The following is a 14,615-nucleotide window of genomic DNA, read 5'->3' on the forward strand; positions in this document are numbered from 1 at the left end:
TCTCCTCCCCGCTGGGTGGGTCCCACACAAAGCTGAATGGGGGCATGAGAGCTTGTCCTCTGCCAGTAGGTCTCTCCCAACACTTTTCAGTTTCCACCCACCAGGGACAGCCAGCAATCCCCTGGGGAGGGTTACAATGCCTGTAATATAATTCCTGGTTGGCCACACCCCGAAGTTCACAAGGGGCAGTGTGACTGCTCCCCTGCATCCAGTGCCAGCCTGTCAGCCGGTAGGAGGGCATTTGATGGGTGAGGGAGGGGGTGGAACAAGGGAAGCGGGGAGTTAGAAGCCCTGGGGAGGCGCTGATGGAGAAGAAACAAGCATGCCTATTTGGAAATCAGGCAGACTGGGTCTCCATCCCATGCCCGCCTCTACAAGCGACCTCCACCGGGTGGTTGCACACATTAGACGTGATGTGTGTAAAGTATCCAGCAGAGCCTGGCACAAAGTCAGCACCCAGTAAACGGGAGTGCTAGCATCCCTGTAGCAGCCGGAGGCAGTGTGAAGGCTGAGCACTTCGGGGGAGACAAGGGTGGTATAGCACGGAGCGCCCCAAGGGAGCGTCCCTCTCAGCCAGCACGTACAATTAGTCATCGCCTTCCTCCTGCCCCCAGGGGCCCCACGGTGTCCCCAGCGTGTCCTAACTAGATCTGTGGCTTCTCTCACAGAAACTGGGGGTGTGGGCATTAAGAGAAGGAGGTACTGGTCCTTGGGCCACAGAGAGCCTTCACGTCAGCCTCTGATACCGCCCCAGGCTGATGCGGGCTAACTGAACTGTGGTCCAGGCTGGGTGTTGCGTGTATGTGTGGTAGGTGGTGAAGAAGGAAGCATCAGCCACCCCTTGCATCAGTGTGCCTCCTGCCAGGAGCCTGAGCTTCCCATGGTGGATTGAGAGCCAGAGACCTGGGCTCTGATATAGCAATTCTTTAAAAAGAGACAAAAACTTTTTAGGTTCTGTCCAGAGTGTTCTGGGGTAGCTGACCTTCTGATATCAGATTGAGGTTAGTGTCGCCCACAGCCAGAAATGGATTCAGATCTGAATAGCGATGCCGGCTTATAATGTGTCCCCCTAAGGACTAAGGAGAGAGAGTTACAGCCTCGGCCTTCGATCCCTCAAATCCGAGACCCGTAGGCACCTGCTTACGGTCTTCTCTGCTAGTGAAAGGGTCAAGAGGAGTCTCAGTGCGCTCTGCAGACAAGACTCAGTTCAGACCATATGGGAGGCCTCCACCCACCTGCGATTTTGGATCGGGTGAGGAATGGATGGTAACACTCTACGGCATTTGGTACGTTCCACCTGCTGTCTAACCCCTTCACACGTATTTACTCAATCCTCACAACAACCCAGTGAGATGATGCGATTATCCCCCCCTTGCGGATGAAGACACTGGGGCACAGAGAAATGATGAAATTTGATCAAGGTCTGCCAGCTAGGAAGGGGCAGGACTGGGATTCAAGTGAGTGAGGCTCAGCAGCCAGTTCTGAGCCACCCCTACTTAGCTGGTGCAGGTGGCCACAGTGCTGGCCACAGAGGTGCCATCCTGCCTTGGGATCTCAGCCTCATCGCACGGCCTCTGAAATTGCTGGACTTCCCGTGGGCTGTGTTGAGGTGCTGGGCATCCACATCACTGAGGGAGAGTTGCCCTTTTCCTCTTGGGAGATTCCACTTGGATCTGGTTGAGGCTGTAGCATCTCAGAACGTGGCAGGGAAATGACTGGCCAGTCCACTCAGTGCTCTCCTTCCCATGTAGTGATGGAATCTACAGTGACAACCTGGGCTGTGTTGACCCGGGCTGAAACATGGGTGAGGATAGGAAACCCCAGTTCCTCTATGAACAGCTCAATTTTTTTTTAACACCTTTATTGGAGAATAATTGCTTTACAATGGTGTGTTAGTTTCTGCTTTATAACAAAGTGAATCAGTTATACATATACATATGTCCCCATATCTCTTCCCTCTTGCGTCTCCCTCCCTCCCACCCTCCCCATCCCACCCCTCTAAGTGGTCACAAAGCACCGAGCTGATCTCCCTGTGCTATGCAGCTGCTTCCCACTAGCTATCTATTTTGCGTTTGGTAGTGTATATATGTCCATGCCACTCTCTCACTTCGTCCCAGCTTACCCTTCCCCCTACTTGTGTCCTCAAGTCCATTCTCTAGTAGGTCTGTGTCTTTATTCCCATCTTACGCCTAGGTTCTTCATGATATTTTTCTTTCTTAGATTTCATATATATGTGTTAGCATACGGTATTTGTCTTTCTCCTTCTGACTTACTTCACTCTGTATGACAGACTCTAGGTCTATCCACCTCACTACAAATAACTCAATTTCGTTTCCTTTTATGGCTGAGTAATATTCCATTGTATGTGTGTGCCACATCTTCTTTATCCATTCATCTGTTGATGGACACTTAGGTTGCTTCCATGTCCTGCCTATTGTAAATAGAGCTGCAATGAACATTGTGGTACATGACTCTTCTTGAGTTATGGTTTTCTCAGGGTATATGCCCAGTAGTGGGATTGCTGGGTCATATGGTAGTTCTATTTGTAGTTTTTTAAGGAACCTCCATACTGTTCTCCATAGTGGCTGTATCAATTTACATTCCCACCAACAGTGCCAGAGTGTTCCCTTTTCTCCACACCCTCTCCAGCATTTATTGTTTCTAGAATTTTTGATGATGGCCATTCTGACCGGTGTGAGATGATATCTCATTGTAGTTTTTGTTTGTTTGTTTGTTTTTGGTTTTTTTTTGCGGTACGTGGGCCTCTCACCGCTGTGGCCTCTCCTGTTGTGGAGCACAGGCTCCGACGCGCAGGCTCAGCGGCCATGGCTCATGGGCCTAGCCGCTCCGAGGCATGTGGGATCTTCCCGGACCAGGGCACGAACCCGTGTCCGCTGCATCGGCAGGCGGACTCTCAACCACTGCACCACCAGGGAAGCCCTCATTGTAGTTTTGATTTGCATTTCTCTAATGATTAATGATGTTGAGCATTCTTTCATGTGTTTGTTGGCAATCTGTATATCTTCTTTGGAGAAATGTCTATTTAGGTCTTCTGCCCAGTTTTTGGATTGGGTTGTTTGTTTTTTTGTTATTGAGCTGCATGAGCTGCTTGTAAATTTTGGAGATGAATCCTTTGTCAGTTGCTTCATTTGCAAATGTTTTCTCCCAATCTGAGGGTTGTCTTTTCGTCTTGTTTATGGTTTACTTTGCTGTGCAAAGGCCTTTAAGTTTCATTAGGTCCCATTTGTTTATTTCCATTTCTCTAGGAGGTGGGTCAAAAAGGGTTTTGCTGTGATTTATGTCATAGAGCGATGAGCAGCTCAATTTTAAAGTTCTTGTTTCCACTGAGTAGAAATCTGCTTCCCTGGATTCTCAGCTATCAGTCGTACTTCTACCCTTTGTGATCATATGAAATACATCACACGTCTCCTTGGGAGTCTAGAAATATTTGAAGGCAGCTGTCATGGTCCCTCTGATTGTCCCCACCCCCACCATTCCTCTTTCTGATGTGGTTTCCAACCCCTCACTCTCCTGCCACCATCTCCTTGCCAGGCTCCAGGGTTTGAGTCAGGGTTCTTGACAGTGAATGGGAACATTTTGGAATCACTTGAAGAGATTTTTCAAAGGAAACATGTTCTCTCTCCATTCTCTGTATCCCAAGGATTTCTAATACACCATTTGGGGTACATAAGGGAAGGAGCGTGTGTACTTTGAAAACTTACTTCTGCTTTCTTCTGAGGTCAAAAACAATCAGACCTTGAAGTGTGATTCCCTGATCTGAGCATTATTATTCAGCTGTGATCTGAACAGTCTGAGGTAGAGGAGACTACCCTCCTTATTTTAGGTATTATACTTCTGTTAACGCAGCCTAAGTCTAAATTAGCTTATTTGAAGGTCTTACCACAAAATTAGCACTTGTATTCCTACTTGGCTTATTCTGTTGAACTTGACTTAGAGTCTTCTTTGAAATATGTTATTAAATAATGTTTGTTAAATATTGAATAGTTACTTATTGTGCCTGTCGTTTCAACCTGCTGAGACCATTTTGCACACTGATTCTGCCAATGCCTATTTCAACATTTCGGTGAGGTTAAGAAATAGGTGCAGTGGGGTTCGTGATTGGCCCGGAGGACATACGGCCACGTTCCAGATCTGCCTGCCCGCCAGGCTCTTCAGGTGCTTCAGGAATGCTTGGTGTGTCTGGGTCTTCTCGCGGAACTCAGATACCCTCTCAGCCAAGATGTCCTTGACCTGGGCCAGAAGACAGGCAGCACCTATTGTCAGCCCTGGAAAGCACATTGTTTTTACAGGTGATGTGGGAGGAGCAGCTGGATTATAATCATGGCTCCAGGGCCTTGGTGACCAGCTAGTGCGGTGGCTCTCCACACTGGCTGCTCAGAGAATCAACAGCACAGATGGCCCACTCCCACGTCAATCAAATCAGAATCTCTGGGTGCAAGGCTTTATCAAAGTCTCCCCAGGGAGTTCTCCTGGGCAGCCAGGGTTGGGAACCCCTGGGTTGGTCTACACTCTTTGAATGAACGCAAGAAAACAGAGGCTAGAGAGAAGGGATGACGGTAAAAACTAGCAGGTGGCAGACTCTACTAGAACTTTCCGTGACCCCCTCCTGACTGACCACAGTGAAGCTATGCAAAGCTGTTTTGTGATTAAGGGGGATAAATATGATGGCATGAAAACAATCAAAGGTCTTTCAATTTCCTAGGTCATTGTCTAAAATCAATAGTGCTTTTACTGTTGATTTGCACCTCTACAGGTAGCCTTGCTATTCAAAATCGTCAACAACCAGTTCCAGGAGGGGCACCGGCCAATCAGAATGAACACAGCTCATGCAAGGAGCTGCCGTAGGTATTATGTTGGTTGTTGTTAGGTGTGTGGATCTTGGGGGTTCCCAGGGAGGAGCTTGGGGGCAGGAGCAATGGAAGAGCATCCATCTAGGGGGATCAGGGCAATGCTATTTGCTGGCTGGCAAGGAAGTAATTCAGAATTTAAAAACTGTTGCAGCCATACTCGTGAGTACTGGCAGTATCTTAGCGCTGGCTTTGGGCTTCTCTGTAGTAGGGATGTAAAGCGTTCAGATCAATCTTTGAAAATGAAGAAGCCACCAAACCATCAGGAGGTGACTTAGCTGGACTTTAAAAATTAATCTCTCTGGGGTTTGTAGAATGAATCACTAACACATAGAATCTGATTTGACATCATTTCCAAGGCTGGGTTCTAACCTCAGTTAGTCTGTTTTTTAACAGGCTGTGGGCTGGACTTTGATTTTTCTCTTGTGGATTAATCGTGGAGAATATTTCACCCTCCCACATAACTTTATCTTCATCAGTATTAACAATGTACTTGGCACAATACTTCCCCCACCCCTGCCAACATACACGCACAACACCCCCTGCTGCTTCAATGATCATAGCTAACCTAATTGATTAGGGAAACCACTAGTTTCTCCTTATTATCTATATGCTAAGCAAATCTTGCCTAAAAGTAAACTTCTCCTCTGCCCTGGAGCGTCTCTTAACTTAGAGTCCTCGCCCTGCTTCTGCTTCAGCATCTCATCCAAGGCACTCCGTAACACGGGATCCCATCCCAGACCCACCAGGGATGGTCTATTGCTTCTCATCACTACAAGTTCCAATAAAGCTTGGTCTTTAACTTCTGCAAAATCCTGCCTTCCCTTTGCCTGCAGAAGCACTGGGAAGACCAAGCTTGTTTCCTATCGTACAGTTCCTCCTACCCTAGAGACCCAGAGCCTTCTTCGTAGGGAAAAAATCAGAGACAAAGACATTATTATTAATCTTTTTAAGGTCAGGAGCATCACACAGGCCAGTATGATCATCCCTTATTTGACACAGAATAGGGCAGTTCAGCCCTAGGGGAGAGTAAACTGTCAGCTGTTGCTACTGCCTGGGTTCTCAGAAGAATGGATTTCAAACTCAGGCTGAGGCCAGACAGTCCATTTTGGGGCTTTCATCTGGCTCTTTCCATTGCTCACATTACCCCTCGCTCTGTGCCAGGCATGACACAGCTGTACCGAGGAAATTCTATTTACTGTATTTCCATTCATATTTTATTCCACCTTTGGTCACAAAACCTAGCCTGTATTTCAACAGAGTTGAAAAGAGCCTTATCTTTGATTCTCAGAACATGGATTTTGTTTTAACTCCATGCTTCTCAGAGTTTGCAGGTCTATGGGTTAAAGGCGCAGCAACTTTCTGGAGCATTTACTATGCTAAAGATTTTGAGGAAAAAGAAGTATACAGAGCCAAGCGTGTATGTGACATGGATTAGCACACAAAATTTAAACAAATGGAAGCTGTCACAGAAACTGATTTCCTGCGGGAGACTGCTGGTGGTGGTGGTGGTGGGTACATCTGGCTCCCACGTACCCCTCCCCCACCAGTGTCCTTCCTTCTTCTGGGCCTTAGGAAAAGTTTGGGCATCCTTGGAAAGGTCCCTGGAGGCCACTAGAAATTACTCACACTTAAAGTTTAAGGGGCCCCCGAGGAAAGTGCATTGTTTGTTTCCTCAGATTTTAGAATCTGGCTCTACTTTGCCTGCAGAGTCCAAACTGATAAATAGCCAACTGGACAGGCCGTGGGGTGGGCCTGGGGGACGGGGAATGGCAGTAAAGACAAGAGTTCTGGATTGGAAGTGGGAGATGTGTGGCTTGATGACCCGCCACTAGCCAGTTTGGGGACCTTGGGCAAGTTCACTTTCCTTGAGTCCTGGCCCTGGCGGAGGTAGATATAGGGGCTCAGTGGGATGGAGAAAGTCTTCCCCCTCCTTCAAACAGAGCAGCTTATTTTCATTTACTAAGATTTGTTTGAGGACAGGGTTGTGGTGCTGAAGACAAGTTTGAAAACCGTGGGCTAAACGATGCCTAGGGTGAACATGAGGGGAAGGGTTTTCGGGTCTTGACCGTCTGCTTAAGCTACTTGACTATACTCCCAAGCCACCCATTTTACTATTCCCTCTTTCTCTTCTCTCCAACCCCAAGATTTCAGATAAATCTAAGCACGTTCTCCTCCTCTTCTGAGTGGTATGCAGGTGTGCTACCTGAGTTGTCCCAAAGCTGAAGCTGTGAAGCTGTGGTGCTGGGCAAAACCAGGAAGGGTCCCTTTCCTAGCAAGTGGGTGGGGTGAGGCCAGGGAAGGGCAGGCTTGCTGGTCTGCAGCACGGTCAAAGTCTGGCTGATGATGGTTGAGGCCGGGAGGGTAGGACTCCTGGATAGCAGTGATACAGCCAAGGTGGGTCCCCTCCCCTGCCCACCACCAACCTCCAAAAACATACAGTGGCCTACCAGTCAGTCCGGACTAAAGCTTTCAGTTCAGTCAACCTCCCTGTTGCCTGAGTTAAGGAAGTCATTATTACCACTGCCTCCCAAATTCAAGTTTCTGACCCACTGATTTGTTTGTTTGTTTTTTGCATTAAGTTATTTGTCAGTAATTTAGCACATATATGCATGTATCTGGGACAGGCACATATATGCTAGGAGATCTGGGAGATGAGGGAAGGACTAAAATAAGGTTCCTTTTGCCAAAGGGTTTGCAGTGCATCTTGAAGGCAAAGCCTTGCATGTTTCCTTCCTACTCTGTGGGTGCCAGCTTGCCTGATGCAGTATCTGTACAAAAGGGGCCCTTAAGGATGTTGTAAGTGACTGGAGGTGTTTGCCCAGGCAGGTTTTTGTCTCACTTGGCCTTTTGCCGTTGTCCCCATGAGACAAGTAGCATTTGAGTGCCAGACACTACATCGCCTACTTTCCTCCTGCGAACATACTCCCTCCCTGGAATTGACCATCCAACCATTGGAGAGTGCCAGTTCTCTCTTGCTGTCTTCCCATTAAAGTGACACTGCAAGACTGTGGCTTTTTTTTTTTTTTTTTTTTTTTTGCGGTACGCGGGCCTCTCACCGCTGTGGCCACTCCCGTTGCGGAGCATAGGCTCTGGATGCGCAGGCTCAGTGGCCATGGCCCACGGGCCCAGCCACTCCGCGGCATGTGGGATCCTCCCAGACCTGGGCACGAACCCGTGTCCCCAGCATCAGCAGGCAGACCCCCAACCACTGCGCCACCAGGGAAGCCCGACTGTAGCTTTTTATAGGCAAGAATCCTGCAGCTGAGTGCAGGGTCTTGAATGACATTATCCAAGTACCTCATATTCTGTGCAAAGCTTTTGACAGTAAAGTTTCATGGTGGGGATGTCATATCACATCAGAAAAATGATGAAGAACTGGAAACAGGCCAGACAAGATAAAAGTATGAAGAGGTTCTAAACTATATAGCAAGTTTTAAGTTTAGTGCAGGAATTGGTTCATTGATATTTTACAAAGAACACCTGGAACTCACCATCACTTGTTTTAGACACCATAATCAGCTCAGAACTCCTAGCAGGAGAGAGGAGAACCGGGTGAAAATGTCCTTGAGATTTCAACGCAGGTCCTGAAAGTAAATGCATTATATATTCTAGAGAGAGTTAGGAAAGAGAAAATGCAATTTTTTGGCATTGAGAGTTTCTCATAAAAATATTCAGATGCTAATTTTAAAAACTGGCAATAAATGTGTATAGATGTTGGGCTTCCCTGGTGGCACAGTGGTTGAGAGTCCGCCTGCCGATGCAGGGGACACGGGTTGGAGCCCTGGTCTGGGAAGATCCCACATGCCGCGGAGCGACTGGGCCCGTGAGCCACAACTACTGAGCTTGCGCGTCTGGAGCCTGTGCTCCGCAACAAGAGAGGCTGCGATAGTGAGAGGCCTGTGCACTGCGATGAAGAGTGGCCCCGCGCTTGCCACAACTAGAGAAAGCCCTCGCACAGAAACGAAGACCCAACACAGCAAAAATAAATTAATTAATTAAAAACAAAAAGTACCAATGCCACCGTGGATGTGAGGATTAAATTAGTCAATGCTTTAAAAAAAAAAAGTGTGTATAGATGTGAAAGCAGTGGCCATACACCCTGCCAAGTAATTTTATAGCACAGTCTCTCCTGGTATATGTATTTATTTATACTCTCTACATGTATATAAAAATAGGAAATAAAATGGATGAGAGGTTCTTAGAAAACCCTTGCATGTTGGCACCAGGAGACACATAAAGATATCTGTAATAGCAAAAACTTGGAGAACACTCCACATCCTTGAGCAATAGAATGGATGAGCAAATTGTGCCCTGGACACACGATGGAATCCAGCAGCACAGTCACACGCAACAATGTGGGTGAATCTCAGCTCAAGAATGTTGAACGCACAAAGCAAATTGCAGAAGAATAATACCGTGTCAGTCTATTTATGTGAAGTTCAAAAATATGCAAAACTAAGGGACATGGTGCTTAGTTACTCAAATATATGGGGTAAAATTGTAAAAATGAGGAAGAGACTGACCAACATCGTATTCAGGCTAATGAGTGCCTCTGAGAAGAAGGTGAGCGGGGCGGGGGGGGGCCTGTGGTTTGGGAGGGCCCATGGGGCATTCAAAGTTCTTGGTAAAGCTCTGGTTCTTAAACTGGGTGTGGTGATAACTGGGTGTGCATTGTTAATATATCCATACATATTTTATAAAATTCTATTTTATTTAACAAAAACAAAGTTAAAAAGGACAAAGTAAATTAAATGATAAACTGTCCTCTAATACTTTTTTCCCACACCTCAAGAGGTTACACTGCATACTCCCAGGGTATATGTACCTCCAATTTTGGAGACCATTTTATATAATAATACGATATTTGTATTATACTTTAATATTGTATATATAATTTATATATGAGTCTATATAGCACATATATGCTAGTATTTATAAAAATATATAGTAGATATAAAAATACTATGTTATGTAAATAATTATTATATAATATACAATATAGTAGTACATTTTATGATACAGTATTATAGCATTTTTATTTAAAAAATGAGGTTTTTATCCTTAAAAAGTAGTTTTTGTAGACTGTGAGCACAGTGGGGGACAGGAAATCCACCTCGGCACAAATGGTGGAGTGAGAATCGTTGCAATCACTCACCCAGCGAGGTGTTGCCCAGGATGAGAGGGCCTTACAGGTGTTTTGCTTTCAGCTCCAGGAGGTCCTTGAGGGTCCCAGGGGAGATCCAGGTGACGCTCTTTCCATGAAAGGCCAGGGTTCGTTTTTCTGGGTTCTTTGCCATTCTCTGCATGCAAATAACAAGGTGTGTGCACCTGTGCACACCTGTATTCCTGGGTTATGATAGATCCTAGGTGGAGGTATGTTCCTCTAGAGAGATTTCAGAAGTTCTGGGGTCCCCTTGACCAAAAAGACACTCACTGCACCCATTGGCTAAGGCCTGAATTTTCCATAGTTAGATATTTACGCCTTTAGCTTAAGCCTTGATAATGTGTAGTTCTTTGGAGGAAACCGACAATATGAGCTGGCATCTGTCACTGACCCTTCAGTACAGATTAATTCAACGTAATTTAGTATCATGGCCTTAAAAATCATAATTATACTAATACTCCTAAATTAGAATCTTCAGCTTTTCCTCTGAAATCCTGAACGAGTACTCAGTGTCTCTCCTTAGATGTGTAATAGGCATCTCAAATTTAACGTGTCCAAAACTGAGCTCCTCATATCCCATCGCCCTCCAAGCCCCGGAAAAGGAACCCCCAAAGGCAAAAGGCCCTGCTCCTCCGGAGGTCTTCCCCTCCTCTGTAAATGGCCACACCCCTTTCCAGCTGCCCAAAGCCCCGGAGTCAGCAGTGACTGTGCTCTCTCTCTCACACTGTACAGCAGCGGCCCCCAACCTATCTGGCACCAGGGACTGGTTTCGTGGAAGACAGCTTTCCCACGGACGTGGTGGTGGGGGGATGGTTCAGGCAGTAACGCGAGCGATGGGAGCAATGGGGAGCGGCAGATGAAGCTTGCTTGCCCGACGCTTACTCCTGCTGTGCTGCCCTGTGCCTAACAGGCTGCGGCCGGTATCTGTCCGCGGCCGGGTGGGTTGGGGACCCCTCCCCTCCCCTACATCACATTCATCAGGAAATTTTTTTTTTTTTTTTTTGCGTTATGCGGGCCTCTCACTGTTGTGGCCTCTCCCGTTGCGGAGCACAGGCTCCGGACGCGCAGGCTCAGCGGCCACGGCTCACGGGCCCAGCTGCTCCGCGGCATGTGGGATCTTCCCGGACCAGGGTACGAACCCGTGTCCCCTGCATCGGCAGGCGGACTCTCAACCACTGCGCCACCAGGGAAGCCCCATCAGGAAATCTTGTTGGCTCTTCTTCCAAAATGTATCCAGAATCCACTCCCTCCTCACCACCTGCATGCTGGCCTCCTGGTCCAGCACCCCCATCCTCAGGATGACATTAGTGCCCTAATGGGCTCACTGCTCCTTCCCTCGCCCCCTCTGCAGGCTATTCCCATCCCAGCAGCCAAAACGACCCCGGATCCCATTACAAGGTTAATAGGAGCGTACACCTCTTCTGTCCAACCTCTCTGATAGCTTCTCATCTCAGGCAGAGTAAAAGCCAAGTAGTCTAAGTTCAGCATGGTCTGCCCACCCCGCTGCCCGCAGCTTTCTGATCTCTCTGGTTCACTGCGCTCCAGCCAGGCTGGCCCCTGCTCCGTCCCTTGATCAGGCCAGGAGTTCTCCCCTCCTTGGCACCTTTGCACTTGCTGCCCCACTGCCTGGACTGCCCTTCCCCCATGTATCTTCGTGGCCAGTTCCCTCCCCTCTTTCAGGACTTTCTTCAAATGTTATCTTCTCAGAGAAGTTTTCTCTGGCCGGATATTTAAAGTTGCAACCCCCTGCATCATCCTATCCCCTTTCTCTGTTTTATTTTGTTCTCCTTCTCACTTGCTAACACACTATAACTTATCTAGTATCTTGCTCATTGTCTGTCTCTGCCACCAGATTACAAACTCCTTGGGGTCAGGTCTGTGTGAGTTTTGTTCCCTGTTGTATATTCAGTACCCCAAACAGTGCCTGGCACATTGCTGAATGATGAATATTTGTTGAATGCATGAATAAACACATCAGAATCTTTCAGAAATAGGCATTTTATGGAATGGGACCACTGGATGTTAGAGAGGAAAGATAGAGATGCTGACAGAGGGAAGGCTGAGGTATCGGGAGGCCCTGGAAGTGCCCCTTGAGGTCACTATCTGGAAAAGGCTGGAAAGGCCAAGTTAGAAGCTGAGAAAAACTGGATTGCTTGGGACAGTCAATAGGGACACACTGCAGATGACAATGATGGGAGTAATGACGAAATCGCTTTAAAAAATAACCTCAGCTGAGGCTTCAGGGAAAGTGTGCAGGGCAACAGCCAGGGCTTGGTGAGCTGGACAGGGACAGGCATACTGATTTGATCAAGCATTTCCACCATTTGATAATTTCACAGGACGGAAAATGTGGTTTTAGAAAACTGAGCTTATAACCAGTGGCATTGAAACGAGCACATAAAACACCCAACTCATCTTACCAAGAGTTCTGGGGGAAATGTGAGCTCCTGGGTAAGGTCTAAGGGCTGGAACTCCTCTTTTGCAAATAGCTCCATGCAGATCTCTATAAAGGGCAGAAGAAGATCGTTCTGTCAGCCCTGCTCAAATGGAAACAGCATTGTAATTCTTTACATTAATTAGGCAAAATGAACGTAGTACTAACTATCTAGTTCTCCTTGTATGGGAAAATAGTTCAAACCAAATAGCTTTAAATAAGAATCTTGTTGTAAGAGAAACACTGATTTGACACTAATGTGATGTTAAAGAAAAGAGTATTCTATTAAATAGTTCAAACAGTACCCTGCGAAACACCAAGACAGCCTATGAGAAACAATCACAGGTCAAATAAGTTTGGGAAACCCTCTCCACTGTGCCCCAACCTCTATCCCCTCACCTGTCAAGTCAGGATTCAAAACTCCGAGAAGTCCTATAGTTTAAGTAAAAAAAAGACTCTAAACATACAGACCCATGTGTAAACACACACACACACACACATATACACATACACACACACACACACACCCCACTTGCTTTAATAACAATAGTTAACATTTATGGGGTGCTTACGTTCCAAGTACTTTTACACGTATTAATAATTCACTTAATCCTCACAACAATTGTACAAAGAAAGTAAATTATCAACTCCACTTTACCTATTAGGAAACTAAAGCACAGTGAAAAGTTACCCAAACTGGAATCTTGTCTGAATCAAACATATTTCAGTTTTTGGAAACACTTATTCCCAGGAAACCTTCCTAAAGAGAAAGACAAATTGGGAGGGAACTGTGGGATGCAGGGCTAGAGGGCTGTGTAGTGGGGAAGAGCATGGGGGATAGGGAGACAGACAGGTCTGGGTTCCTTCTCAGTTCTGCCATGACTTGGCTCTCTGACCCTCTCAATGGAAAGGTACTTAACCTCTTTGAAGATTAAATAGAAATTGTGACAAGTAAGTGAAATGACCTGACATTTGTCCAATACTGCTCTGCCTTTTTTCCTCTCTCTCTAACGTCTTTCTAGGTTGCAGAAGGACAACTTGCAGTTGTTCCTTGTGTGGGTTAGGACCCCAGACTGAAGCATAGCCGGCCAACATCTGTAGATCAGTTTTTGTGTAAGTTGGAATTAGAAGTATAGGCAGTACCTGATAGTGTCTGAGAATTAAAATGTAAAACAAACAAAATGAATCAGAGCTGAGGGATTAAAGTTCCCCTAAACAGGGACCAGGCCAAGACTTTACAGTTACCCCATGGAAGATATTAACATAGCTTCAAGAGAAGGGAGTGTCATGGGGCAGACTCCTGCCATCCAGCAGGTCTACCTGATGGATGGAGGGGCATCTTCTATGATGTTACCCTTAAGATTATCCAACTGCTCTGCATCCATGGTCACCAAGCAACCTTCGCCTTATCATGTGGCTTCCTGTGTGTCTTTTCGTATAGGGAAAGGACATGTGGCTCAGTGATCCTTTGTGTTTCTCTTTATAAGGAATATTGGGGCACAGTCCAATTTAAATATGTTCTTCTGCATTTGGTTAAAGTGATCCAGGTGGACCCCAGAGTGCAATCATTGCCCAGATTGAATTCCCGGGGTGTTAAGGATAGAAACACATACAGCAGGGAATGACGGGCTCAGTTTTGTCTAAGGCCAACTGTGTTCTCTTAGTTTTCCGTGTCTACAGGGAGCAGACTCTATTTTTCCTATATTTGAACTAAGAATTCTTTCTAAGTAATTCCTTTAAGAGCTTGGCCGTGGGTCTTTTTTTTGAAACTAGTGTCTCTCAGAGAGCAAAGCCAGAGACTGGTGTGTTTCCGGCTGGACTTCCCAGCTGTGGGAGCCATGAACTCGCCATGTATCTTTGGACAGGCTCCTCAGCCTTCCTGACATTGCAGTGTCCTCTCTCTGCAAAGGAGGAGATGGTGATAGGGGCCAGCTCTGCATGAGTAGGGCCAGGCAAGGATGGGACTCATCGTAGTTGGGGTAGGTCTTTTTTCTCTTGTCTGAGTGGGTTTATGATTTATTGTTTCAGCCTTCCAGAGAGTGAAGGGGAAATCAGAGCGTGGGCTTTGAATCACCACTTTACCCAGATCCCAAATGAAAAGTGCATTATTCGTGCCTGCACTTTGGACGTTTGTAAGTAAAGTGGA

At 46.6% G+C, this 14,615-nt stretch overlaps 1 pseudogene; it reads right to left on the reverse strand.

The window, feature by feature from the left end:
- The window catches only part of LOC111171715 (aldehyde oxidase 2-like), a 72,302-nt pseudogene that overhangs the window by 43,570 nt on the left and 14,117 nt on the right, over window positions 1-14,615 (reverse strand).

The sequence above is a fragment of the Delphinapterus leucas genome, chromosome 8 (genome assembly GCF_059928025.1).
Source record: "Delphinapterus leucas isolate spDelLeu-1000000601 "Yukka" chromosome 8, BTC_Dleu_Yukka2, whole genome shotgun sequence".
Lineage (NCBI taxonomy): Eukaryota > Metazoa > Chordata > Mammalia > Artiodactyla > Monodontidae > Delphinapterus > Delphinapterus leucas.